Genomic DNA, 13,470 nt, shown 5'->3' on the forward strand with positions numbered 1-13,470 from the left:
CGTCTATTTGATTCATCATTCTGTTCTGTACTTGATTATCTTACTAAACTCGTAATCTAGGGTTAAATTTCTTTATACTCGATAGCTCAATTCAGAAGATTGAGAGTCTAGGAACACACAAATTGACTAATTTTCACCAAATCGCACTCTTACCTAGGAACTGAAACCTTCTTTAGGAACAACCATTTTTTTTCAAAATCCCAAAAGCATCTGGTGAGATAATTTAATTCAGACGAAAAGTATTGATTCTATAGGATTGAAACATTGTTTCTATTCGATTTAGTTCTGAAAGGGGTCATAGAAGAAATTAGATCTAGGTAGGTTGATTATATCAGATAAATTTTTAAACCCTAATTAAAAAACAAAAAATAAATAAATACCCTTTTGTTGGAGAAAGGAAGTTCAAATGTTAAAAATATAGAGGAAGGATCGATTTCAAATGAAGAGCAATCAATTGAGAATGCCAAACAAAGAGAAGAAGAATTGAAAGAACAAGCTAAAAAGGATTCTCGGGTTTGGGTGGTTTGTGGATGGTCTATACTAGATAATTCTAGTACTGATACTTACAGGGACGAACTCAAGAACAGTTAGTTCAGACTTGAACCAGTTTCAAGAACAGAGTCTGGTCAATCTCTGTAATGCAGCAATTTACATAAGTCTTCTGAATCGAAGGAGACCTAATTTTGGTTGTTTCTTAGATCGTTACAAAGGCATCCTTGTAGAAGAAGAACTGATGACGAAGTGTGAATGTTGAAGTTCGATATTGAAGAACAGATTGCGGAGATAGATGGCATTGAAATTAGAATAGAATTTTTTGTTGGAATTGAGATTATTTTCACCATCATCAAACTACTACTACTATTCTGCAATAATCCAATTAGAAAGGGGGTGTTATTACTAGAGTCGAGAGAGAGAAAGTAATAGTGAGGGAGAGAAAAAAAAGCATAAGAGAGTGAGATAGAGAGAGACCGGGAGAAGGAATTAACAAGAGAGAGAAAGATAACATAAAGAATGAGCAATCGAGAGAAGAAGAGAAGGTGGTGAAGATTTAGGGGCAAACTTCAATTAAACGAATTTTTGGCCTACAAATTAAATATGCAACCTAAGTCAATCTTAATTGACGAAGTCTTTCTTTCCTTGAGATATTTCTTTATTCTCCAAAGTCGCGGCCTTTTCAAAAATACAAACAAAAAGAGATGAAGATTTGATACGTGTTTGAGATACACTGTCATTAAAGTAATATTTTTTTGTTTTCCCTTTAGATTATTAAAAGGTTTCGAGCCAACTATCTCTCATGATATGAAAAGTCTTTTGTGAATCAACACCAAAAATACACGTTTGAACTTTAAGAACACAAGTAATTTATGTGAGAAAATAATCTAAGTATTCAATGGTACATAATGGACATGCCACACATACATATGATAAATTACGTTGTATACATGACAAACGATGGTTTCCTCGTCATAAATAACACATAATTTACGAACTTGTTTCATAATTTGTATTCGATGTGTATTTATGTATGAGTAAAAACGAAAGTTAAGTGAGAGAAAGTTGATATATATGTTTTGAATATTAACCCACAAATCACGCTAATTGATCTCAGAAAATATACTCTTTCCAAATCTGAAAGTTAAGTGAGAGAAAGTGATATATAGATTTCGTTTCCAAATCTGAAAGGATGAGAGAGAAAATCTGTTTTGGAAAATATCCATTTTTCAAATCTGTTTTGGAAAATATCCTTGATCCGTTACTTCCTATAAAAACCCCCAAATCACGTCCAAATCTTGCCTTTCCAGATTCTTTCTGCCCCCAAAATAAAAAAACCCGTGAAATATGAAGGTGGGACATTGACGGGACTATGTTTTAGAAAGTGAGGGTTTTTATGTCTATATGGTAAAAGGACTAAAAATCTATTTTTTGGGAAGATTGGATCCTAAACCCTTTTTGAACATTATTTTGGACTATATACCCATGGACTCTTTTTTTGTTTATTTTCTCTTAAATTAGTTATTATTTTATTGAGAGGGAGAGATTTTAATTTCTTTTTTTAACCCTTGAAATTTATTTTGTTTCTTTTTTTCTTAAATAAAAATTTTTATATCTAAGAAGGAAAGGATTATTGTTTTTTAAATAGATTTTAACCCTTGAAATTTATTTTGTTTCTTTTTTCTTGAATTACAATTTTTATTTCTAAGAAGGAAACGATTATTGTTTTTTAAATAGGTAACTTTATTTCTACGAAGGACTATATTTTAAATTTTGAGAAGGGCTTCTAGACAATATCTCTTATTAAAAAAGGATGTTTGTCCCAGTCATCGTTTTCCCTTCTGTTTTATTATATAGATTATTTTATTGAGAGATATAGATTTTAATTTCTTTTTTTAACCCTTGAAATTTATTTTGTTTCTTTTTTTCTTAAATTAGTTATTTTATTTCTAAGAAGGAAAGAAGTATTGTTTTTTAAATAGGTAACTTTATTTTTACGAAGGACTATATTTTAAATTTTGAGAAGGGCTTCTAGACAATTTGTTTTTTAAATAGGTAACTTTATCTCTACGAAGGATTAAATTTTAAATTTTGAGAAAGGCTTCTAGACAATATCCTTTATTAAAAAAGGATGTTTGTCCCAGTCATCGTTTTCCCTTCTGTTTTATTATATAGATAATGAAATTAACAAAAATAATCTTGTTATTAAGTCTTTTGTGAATCAACACCAAGGTTTCGAGCCAACTATCTCTCATGATATGAAAAGAGCCAACTATTTTCGGAAGTGTTAAGATTCCATTATCTAGTTTATCATCATAACCATCAGAAATCCCTGCATTAAGTCTTTCAAGTTGCAAAGAACAAAATACAAGGCATCTATTATTCCAAGTTGTTTTAGGAATCACATTGAGAGAGCATTGCACAAATACAACCAATTCATAAACCCTTGATACGTGGGCAGCTTCCAGATGATATTGCTCTTTTCTGCTTGGCTCGGGCTCCCTGGAAGTACCATTCAATACTTAGATGTGTCTCAAAGGGATGGAGAGACCTAGTTTCTAGCGCGGAATGGTTCTCTTATAGTGAATGAAACAATTTGTCCGAGTCTTGGGTCTATGTGATGTGTAGAGATAAGACTGACTGGTTTGGGCGAGTCTTGGGTTTATGTGTTGGACCCCATTTTGTCGAAACGATCTTGGAAGACTTTCGCCATTACTGAATAAGTCACCTTGTCGACTTGCCGGAGTTGGGAAGAGCATTGTTATTATAGGGAAAGGACTAAGTACGGTGGTGTTTGATGTGGGCAGGAGAGGAGAAAATATGGGAGGATTGATGGTGAGCTCTTCCATACCCAAATTGGGTAATGTTGATATTGATGATATTATAAGTTGTACAGTTTTGTCAGTTAAAATCTATTTCCACATGCCAGACATGACCTTTGTAGTTTCGAAAATAATAAATGCAAAGATGTACCAATGAGTGTAGAGAAGTAAGATCCAAACCCTCTCAAATTCTCAGACTTGAGTTTGTTATAACCAGAATTTTTAATCTTTTAACATGAAATCAGATGGTTTTTGCCTAAGGTAAATTGATTCTATTTGAATTTGTCTTTTATTTTGATTCATTAAAAATGGGTTATTTCCCTAATGGCCCCCTACTTTGTGACCAGTTTCCCGCCTGGCGCCCTACTTTACGAGAAATACCCATATGGCCCCCTGTTACCGTTAACTTTAACTTTCCGTCACTCTCTCTCCTCCATCTCTTTTTCTCTCTCTGCCATGTCACGCCACCTCATCTGTTAGGCCACCTCATCACCTTCTCCGGCAGAGGTCGCCGGCCGGCGACCTTCAAACTAAAAAAAAAAAAAAAAAAAAAATTTTTATCTCTCTCCCCTCTCTCTCTCTAAGAACTCTGGCGATTATCTCTCTCCCCTCTCTCTCTCTCTAAGAACTTCGGCGAAGGAACCCTTCGCCGGAGTTCTTAGAGAGAGAGAGAGAAGAGAAATAAAAAAAAAAAAAAAAAAATTTAAGTTTGAAGGTCGCCGGCCGGTGACCTCTGCCGGAGAAGGTGATGAGGTGGCCTAACAGATGAGGTGGCGTGACATGGCAGAGAGAGAAAAAGAGATGGAGGAGAGAGAGTGACGGAAAGTTAAAGTTAACGGTAATAGGGGGCCATATGGGTATTTCTCGTAAAATAGGGGGTCAGGCGGGAAGCTGGTCACAAAGTAGGGGGCCATTAGGGAAATAACCCATTAAAAATTAACCATTCTAAGTAAATTTGTTTTAAACCAAAAGGTAAAAGTTGAAGTAAAATATTATCTGTTAAGTTTGAATACCGAAGTTAGGGTAGTGAAGGCCAAATTTTTTTGTTGGTCATAAAATTGGGGATAAATTCAAATTAATCCTTCCATATTAGGCCTTTAACTAGATTAACTTTAGGGCTCTCTCTAGATTGTGTTTTCCCGCCGAAGAGAAGATGAATTTGTTTTCCACCATCAAATCTTTTTGTTATCAACAAAAGGAATCAGTCCCCTACTTTCGGATTTCATTAATAAAGTCAGATCCTGTTTCCTCTTTTAACTTCAATCCAAAATTTTAGAAACTCAAAACCCACATGAATAACAATTTCCTAAAACCCTTATTTGTCCAATATTTAGTAACAACAAATCCTAATACAACAAGAAAATTAATCACTGAACCCCTATAAAAAGAGAATTAGTTGATCTTCCCAAGTATCAAAAATTCAAAGAGTCAAGAACTTCAAAATCTGATCAAGGAAAGATGAATCCAGTAGGCAAGAATTCTAGTAGTAGTATTAGTAGTGAAGAGCCTCAGCTTTGTGTTAATGGGTGTGGGTTTTATGGTTCTGAATCAACCATGAATTTCTGTTCTAAGTGCTATAAAGATCATTGTTCTTCACAAGAATCACAATTGCAGAATTCCTTTGAAAAACTTAAAATCGATGAAGAACCGGTGTGTGTTAGTATTGATTTGGAACCATTAGATCGCAAATTTGAGAAAAACAGGTGTGGTAGTTGTAGAAAAAAGGTGGGACTTTTGGGATTTACATGTCGATGCGGATACAATTTCTGTTCGGTGCACCGTTACCCGGAGAAACATAGTTGTAGTTTTGATTTCAAAAGAATGGGTCGTGAGGCAATTGCAGAGGCTAATCCGTTGATCAAAAGAGACAAAATCGAAAGAGTTTAATTAGATATGGTTAATTTAGATTATAATCGAATAATTGTTTAAGTTTTATTGTAATTCCTTTTAGTTTTACAAGTTGTTACTCCAAAGATGTAGTAATAGAATTCATTATTTCTTTCGCTTTTATTTTACTTTTGGAAAGGAGAATGGACACTGACCAAGTGTTGGTAAAATAAAATAAACTCGTCATTTTACTGTCAGTTGTAGTCGTCAGTTGTAGTCTCGATATCTCTCTTATACTTCATCTCCCTCTTCCTCTTCTTCTTGCTATTCTTCTTTTGAAAAATCTCACTGCCTATTAGGTAAGTTTTATAAGGTTGATATTATCTTTTGCTAAACATTTGTGTTGTTTAAACAAAAATTTTTAGCATCTGCAGCCAACTTATATGTTTAAACAAAAAAAACTGAAAAAGGAAAATGCCTACAAACTTGAATCCGTGGTGCTTTCCTAATATTTCACCCGTCTTTAGAAAGGTAATTGTTTTTTTTTTTAAGTCAGGTTTGAAGTCTGACTAATTTTTGTTGTTCCTCTGGTTAGGGCAAAGCCAGTGTGGGGCTCGGGCTCCCAATTTTGGGAGCCCTTGAATTTTGGGAGCCCCGGGACTTTGTCTCAATTCCAACGTGGGGGCTCCCAAATCCAAATGATATGTATGTGCGGCATGTGGGATTTGTGTTTTAATTTTCACCCATTAAATTATTAGAATTTTTTTTTTTTTTTTTGAAACCAAGGGAACCATTTCCATTAAAAGTGACAAAATCACATTGTTTACATGGATGATACATCATTCTTATTTCTCTCCTATGAAAACTTCATGAGAGTTACATACCTTTAAATGTAAAGTGCCTCATGAAGAGAAAGAAATTGGACTAGACACAAACTCAATAAAATGACCCTAAAGGTCGAGAATGAAAAGACCCTGAAGGTCGTGAATAAGAAGACCCTAAAGGTCGCGAATAAAACCCTAAAGGTCGACAAAAAGAAATAATAATACAAAATATTAAATAATACAGAATAAAAAACTAATATAAATCCCCGTCGCTCTTGCCGGAAAACCGCCATTGTCGCCGGAAACCATCGCCGGAAAACCGTCATCACCATTGAAAAAATCCGCCGTCATCATCGGAAAGCATAATTAACTCAGCCGAATTGCTTCTACTTGAAAAGAAGAACATACCCAGATCCTATTATAAATCTCCATTTTCTGGAACCAAAAGAAACCTTGATAATGTTGTTCAAACTCATCCAAAATCCTCCACTGATGAGACTCAAAAAAACCAATTTCTTCAATCCAAACCCTACATACCCAAACTATTCAAATAGAATAAAAATTCCAAATCCCAATTTCAATTTGTAACTCCTCAACTGTTGAATTTCTTCTTGATAAAGAGAAGTAGAAATGAGACAAGAAGATGATGATGAAGAAGGGAATAGGGATGTGTGTAGGGATTTACACCCTTCTACTAGTGTTTATAGCGGAAATAAGACATCTAATGTCTACACTAGTATCCCCAGGATCACATGCAAAACTAGTAATTAAACTAACGGAGATAGTAGATTACCTTAATCGCTTTTCCCTCGAACTAGTTGAATTGATTGAAGAAGACCAAGAGCTTCAAGTGTAGCTCCTCTACTTGGGACACGAGCAATCAATTTGATCTCCCACCTTGTTGTATAGCTAGCACACCAATGGTGGTTGGATAGAAGAACACCTTCTTTGACTAGATAGATAGTTGATGGGAATTAGCTCACTTTTTCCTCTCTACTTGATGTGGTAGAGTAAGAAAGCTTAGAGAGAAATTCCACACCTTATTCTCTGCCCTAAGAGTGTTTATATAGAACCCTAATAAGAATCCACCTCCTTTTAGGTTTCCCAAAACACCCTTTAGAATAAGATTTAGGGAAATAGTCGAAAATAGCAACTATTGGTATTTTCTCAATTCCCTAAGTAGATGACGTCCAAACCCAGCCAAAATTGGCAGATTTAATTTTCATAACATAAGGAAACGTCCCTCCAAAAATCAGCCCAATCCGAGCCCTAAAAGTGCCCGAATCGGCTAAGGCCCAAAAACCCTGTTTTTGGCCTTTTTGTACTATCTTTGCCTAATTCCTTTTTAGGCCTATGAGATATGTTTATGGGACACTCCCATGATTATATCTCACTCCCACTAGTCATATCCTAGATCAATTTGACACTCTTATGTGTAACCCGTTGTAGGATCTGATCGAAGTTAGCCGCGAATTACTTCGTAATTCGACGATCGTAGTTGGTCTCTAGCTACAACTCTACGATCCCTAAATCAATCGGACTTGATGATCTTCCACATCAATTATCCTATCCGACATATTGCTCGCATTGCCATCTTGGTCGAAGGACATCTCCTTCAACTCCTTCAATGTGATCTCTCCATTGATGATTGGTGGTGAAAGAAAATAAATTTTCGGTGAAAGGGGAAAAGAAGATGTGGAAGAGGAAGAGGAATAAGATGAGAATAAAGAGTGAAAATGAACAATTCTACAACATTGAAATCCCTAGAAACTATTAATGGATAAAAACAAACTACATGGGAAAGATAAACGGGTTCCGGCGAAGGGATGACCCTTCGCCGGAGGAAAAAACTTAGATCTGAACCTGGTAAAGAAGGGAGAGAGAGACGGTTAGAGAGATAGTGGTGGCAGACTCAAATTATTAGAATTAAACTCATTAAAAATTAATAAATAATTAAAATTCATACATAATTAAAAGGATCTAATTAGAATAACTAAAATGTTTCTCCATTCGCCTTCATCCAATTTGAGACCAATATCCTATGCATAACAAGTTGTTCGGGAGTCATGTTAGAAGTATCTTTGCCCACCAAGTCTATCCCCATTTGCATCACTTTAGCGTTTAATTTTTTTTCTTCCACGACTAATTCTTTTGCTTTCATTTCTAATTGTTTGTTTTGAAATAGTCGACTTTCTTTTTCCGAATTAATGGCGTCATTGAGAAGTTTATCTCTACTCTTCTGATTCGCATTTCTCTCTTTCCAAAACTCAATCGTTGCAGAAGTTTCAGTACTTCTGGATTTATCTCTAGCCTTCTTGCTTGTTTTTCTTCCAAGTGGTCTTTATTGGATTGTGGAGGGAGATCCTTCGTCTTGGTCCAAAGAAGTTTTTCTTTTGTTTGACGAAGCTTGAGATAAGTTTGATGACCATTTGGGGTGGTCTTTCAAAATTTTATAACAATGTTCGAACTTAAAATCTTTGTTCCCATTGTTTTGTTTAAACAATAGTTTTGCGGAGTTTAACTGCAAAGATAAAAATTTTAATTTCAAATTTGTGTAAAAAAAATCTTAATGTTGTCAAAATGTAATAATAGTAATTACCGATCATCATCATTTTCTCCGCCTTTTGGGTTCCTTTGCAACAATGACAAATACCCACAAAACTTCGCGCATTGCTTGTTAATTTCGCTCCAACAACATTTAAGACCCTTTGCTACACGATTTTGATTTGTACGCTCGTTGAAGTGTTCGGTAATCTTGTTCCAAAGAGTACCCGCTCTTTGATCATTGTCAATAATCGCATCGGTGGCAATATGTAAATAAGCATTAACGAGCACACTAACATCTACTTAAGTATAACGCTTAGGTTTTACCGACGACGTTGGCGTTTCATTACAATCAAAATTTTCTTCGACCACATCATTCGATAAATTAACTTCATCATAATTGAAATCGGAGTTTAACATTTCTACATAGCCAAAATTATTAAAATCGGGATTTGGACTATCCATTGAAGAAATTGAGAAAGAAAGATGAAAAATTTGAATTTAACTTGGAAGAAATTGAGAGAGAAAGATAAAAAAATGAGAGAGAAAGAAGTAAAATTGAGAGAGAGGTGAGATTTAGTATTGGGGTGGATCCCCTATTACAGCCGTTGGGGATTCCCAACGGTAATGTTTTGGGGTTGGGAGCCCGGAAGCCTGGGGCTCCCGGGTTGGACGGCCAACGGGCTGAGCTACGGCTCCCAAAATTCAAATTGGGAGCCCAGCCCATGCACGTTGGCTTTGCCCTTACAGTTTGAATTCACTTTATCTCTGTCTTGTCTTGATTAAGACAAAATCGGGATTGAAGTAGGGAACTTCCTTTCTCTAAGTTATAGAGAGATAAACGATAGGTGAATACCGTCTTTATCATCAATTCCTTCTTTCTGATTAACCGAGATAGACAAAAGATAATGGAGTCGAGGCGAGATTAAAATCTCTTTCCTTAAGACATTTTACACCCCCGTAACAGTACCAATCGTTAGGGTGTATGCATTCGGGATACAACGACTATCCTTTAAGAATTTAAGATGGTACTTTTATATCCTGAAGGCGGACGGACCTTCGTAAATAATATGAGTTCTTGGACTGATGTGAATAGATCTTCTAGACGCTTGACTATTATAACTTCAATCAGATACTTCTCTATTTGGAATCCAAACACACCAAAATAATCCTAAATTAAGAATTATTTTCCAGACACACCAGAATACTGATTCCAAAAGAGAAGAGAAGAAGAAAATAGACGAAATTCACTCAGAGAATTCTTTCTTCAAAATCCTAGATATACTTCTAAAATCAGATTTATATTCCAGACACACCAGAATACTGAAGTTTAGAAGAAAATAAAAGAAAAGAATGAATTGGATGAGAATTGGAACGGGTTTGGGTTGTTTATATAGGAATTGTATAGATACATGTGTCTTTTGGGGTTAGTGGACATATCTCTCCAAAATGACAGACTAACTTGAAATAACTAATTATTTGAGTCGGTGGCAATCTGGGACGTTAGATTATGCTCGATTACTCGGGTGGAACGCCCACCATTGGATGAAGCAAGATGCAGCCCTAATTCGTCCCAACAGACCAAGAAAGTGACCGTTAGAGGGGGATCTGTTGAAATCCCGAAGATGGCCCGACAGGGAGAAGACGCACACCGTTGGGTCTCGCTGATCCAACGCTTCTGGCTTTGTCCCAACACTGTCCCGAGGATTTCAAAGCGCGACCGTCAGATCTCGCGAAATCTCGCGGAGTGAACGCGAGTCGTCCAGCTCTGGACGTGCTCGCTTCTTTCAAATGGCCCCCAAATTGACTTATCCAACTTGACGCTTTAGTCCCTATTTCAATCGATCTTCACCCAAACTTTAAAAATTTCTCATTCATCCGGAATCGGATTTGAGTGATTTTTGGCTCTAAGTTTAAGAACTCGACAAGAGGAACGCAATGGCGCATTCCGTTTCTGAGTTTGATGAGTCGGGTCGAGTCAAAATCGGCTCCGATTCCACTAACTTTTAGTCTACTTCAGTAAGATGATTCAAACAAGTCTGGTTCCTACTATGCATTTAACTAAAATCATTCCACTTCGATAAAATTAATTTAGTTCTATTTTGGCCCTCTAAAGATGACTAGCTCACCAAAATGATCTCTTAAAAGTGATCAACTTTCAAAATAGACCTCTTCAGTAAATTTTCGGTAGTCAACCATTAGTAACATTAATAATTGGTCTCTTACCCTTAATTTCAAAAGCATTTGCCTCTCTAATTGTCACTCTTTTTCTTCGTCGAAGTACGGTCGCCATTAGCTAGTTGATCACTTGCTAACGACCCTTTAGCAACAGAAATATTTTTTCTTCCTAGACAATCTCTCTCCTCCTTCCATAACCAACACCACCACTACCATCTGGCCACCACTACCGTCTGGCCGCCACCACCGTCAAGTGTGATGGGGTTTTTATAAAAAAAACATGAGGAAACGAGGATGGTAGTGGTGGTCAAACAATATTGGTAGTTGTGGCGGAAAGAAAGGATGGGAAGAGAGGAAGAAGAAGAAGATAAAAAACTTGTAAAGCGAGCTGTCTGGCGACTATACTCCGACGAAGAAAAAGATAGAAAAGAGAAATACTAATGAAATAAAGATACAAAAGTGAAATAAAAAATCAACTTTTAAAATTAACTATTGTTGAATGATAGAAATTTATAAATGAAAGTCATGTTAGCAGTTGATCACCATTGCAGATCTGTTTTGGTGAGTTGATTATCTTTAGGTGGTGAGTTGGCTATGTTTAGGGGCCAAATAATATTAACACATAATGGGTAACAACCCAGGCGAGCAAGGCACAAATTAGTGAGCGAGATCTCTACGGGAATCGAAGGACGTGATAAATTCTTCATCCAACTTTTGGATTTTGCGCTTCCTCAAGGACATGATAGAAATAATAAAAATATAAATTTTATTACTCGTAATACTAATATATGAAATAGACGGTCGAGATTTTTTGTTTATTATGATTAATTGTATATTCGAATTCGTATCCAATAAGCAAATATACGATAAGGAGTATCTGAATCCATATCTGATATCAGAAATTTCGGAGAATACGGATCGGATGTCGAATATTCAGATATTCATTGACAGACTTAACATAAATTGGGGGGCCAAATTTTGTATAAAATCATATAGGGCCTTAACGAGATCAATTTTGGACTCTCTAAACGTGTGTCTTCCTGCCAAATTAATTTGTTCGCCGAGTCAAAATTTGCTCTCCCAAATTATAACAAAAAAGACATTTTCTCTCCCATATTATAACCAGAAAAGAATCAGCCTGGTATACTTCCAGTCTTCCAAGAAAGTGGACTTCACTAATAAAGTTGGACCAGATTTATTCAAAATTTTAGAAACTCAAAATCCCACATTAATAACAAATTCCCATAACCCTTATCTGTTCAACTTTTAACTTCTAAGTCAATTAGAAACTCAAACGGCACATCAATACAGACTACAATAAGAAAACTAATCACCAAACCCCTAAAAAAAGGGAATTTGTTGATCTTTTCAAGTATCAAATTTTCAAAGCTTCAAGAATTCCAAAATCTAATCAAACAAAGATGAATCCAATAAGCAAGAATCAGACCAAGATTTCTAGTAGTACTCCCTCCGTCCTATTTTGTTTGTAGTTTTGGGAAATTCAACTTATTAAGGAATAGTTTTTAGTGTTGACAAATATAAAGACTTTTTCTAAACTACCCTCATTTAGTATAGAGTATTTCATTAAATACAACATTGGTAGAAGCGTAGAACCAATTAGAACCTTTGAATGGTATTCAAACTAAAGGGTAGTCTTGGAAGTTTCATCATTTTAATAATTAAATGAATGTTATAAAAGGAAAGTGACCAAACATTTTGGGACATCCATAAAAGGAATAACAACCAAACAAAATGGGACGGAGGGAGTAGTAATGAAGAGCCACAGCTTTGTGTCAATGGGTGTGGGTTTTATGGTTCTCAATCAACCATGAATTTCTGTTCCAAATGCTATAAAGATCGTTGTTCTTCACAAGAATCACAATTGCAGAATTCCTTTGAAAATTCAAAATCGAAGAAAAACCCGCATTTGTTAGTTCTGATTTGGAATCATTAGATCATAAAATTGAGAATAACCGGTTGTAGTTCCAAAAAACGGGTCGGACTTTTGGGATTTACGTGTCGGTGCGGAAACAATTTTTGTTCGGTGCACCGTTACCCTGAGAAAAACATAGTTGTAGTTTTGATTTCAAAATAATAGGTCGTGAGGCCATTGCAAAAGCTAATCCAATGGTTAAAAGAGATAAACTTGAAAGAGTTTAATTAGTTATGAGTTATGACTACTTTAGTTTAATCTTTACTATTTTTGTAACTTTTTTTATTTTCCAAATTTTCTTTTTGTAAGTCTTTCTAGCTTCATTAGTTATATAACAACAAAAAATTTATATAATTCAGTATTTTTTTTTTGGATTTTTGAGCTAGGGGTCCAAAAATTGGGGGTAAACTCAAAAAAATCCTAACTTGCCAAACAATTCGATGCAGGTCCTAATGTCAGGGAAAATATTTTTTTTCCTTTTTTTATTTTTATTTTCTTCATTTCTTGCCCTTCGACTTGACCCAGCTCCTTCTCAGTGGCAGACCCAGAAAATTTTTGTTGTGGGGGCACTTTTAGTTATAATAAGTAGGTGTAAATCATTCAAAAATCTTGATATGATGTTCAAGCGAGCGACTTATATCTTATAGTTACATTCTCAACTAACTTGACTAGCGCTAACTTGTGCCTTGTATGGACTGTATCTCAATATAAATAATTAGTCGTATACATGCTCAAATTATATAAAAATAATGTGTAAATTTTATTTTCAAATAAACGAAACCTTTACATCTTGTAAAGTGGTCGTCATAATTTACGTTATTAAAGAAGATAAAGAAAGAGAGAGAGAGAA

General features: G+C 35.3%; 1 pseudogene; it reads left to right on the plus strand.

Annotated features, from left to right (window-relative positions):
* Positions 1-4,772: 4,772 nt before the first annotated feature.
* On the plus strand, positions 4,773-12,847 carry LOC147549372 (putative zinc finger A20 and AN1 domain-containing stress-associated protein 8 pseudogene; annotated as a pseudogene).
* The last annotated feature ends 623 nt before the right edge of the window (positions 12,848-13,470 follow it).

This window comes from Eschscholzia californica, unplaced genomic scaffold (genome assembly GCF_041429995.1).
Source record: "Eschscholzia californica isolate CP2 unplaced genomic scaffold, dmEscCali1.0.p SCAF_3, whole genome shotgun sequence".
NCBI classification, from domain to species: domain Eukaryota; kingdom Viridiplantae; phylum Streptophyta; class Magnoliopsida; order Ranunculales; family Papaveraceae; genus Eschscholzia; species Eschscholzia californica.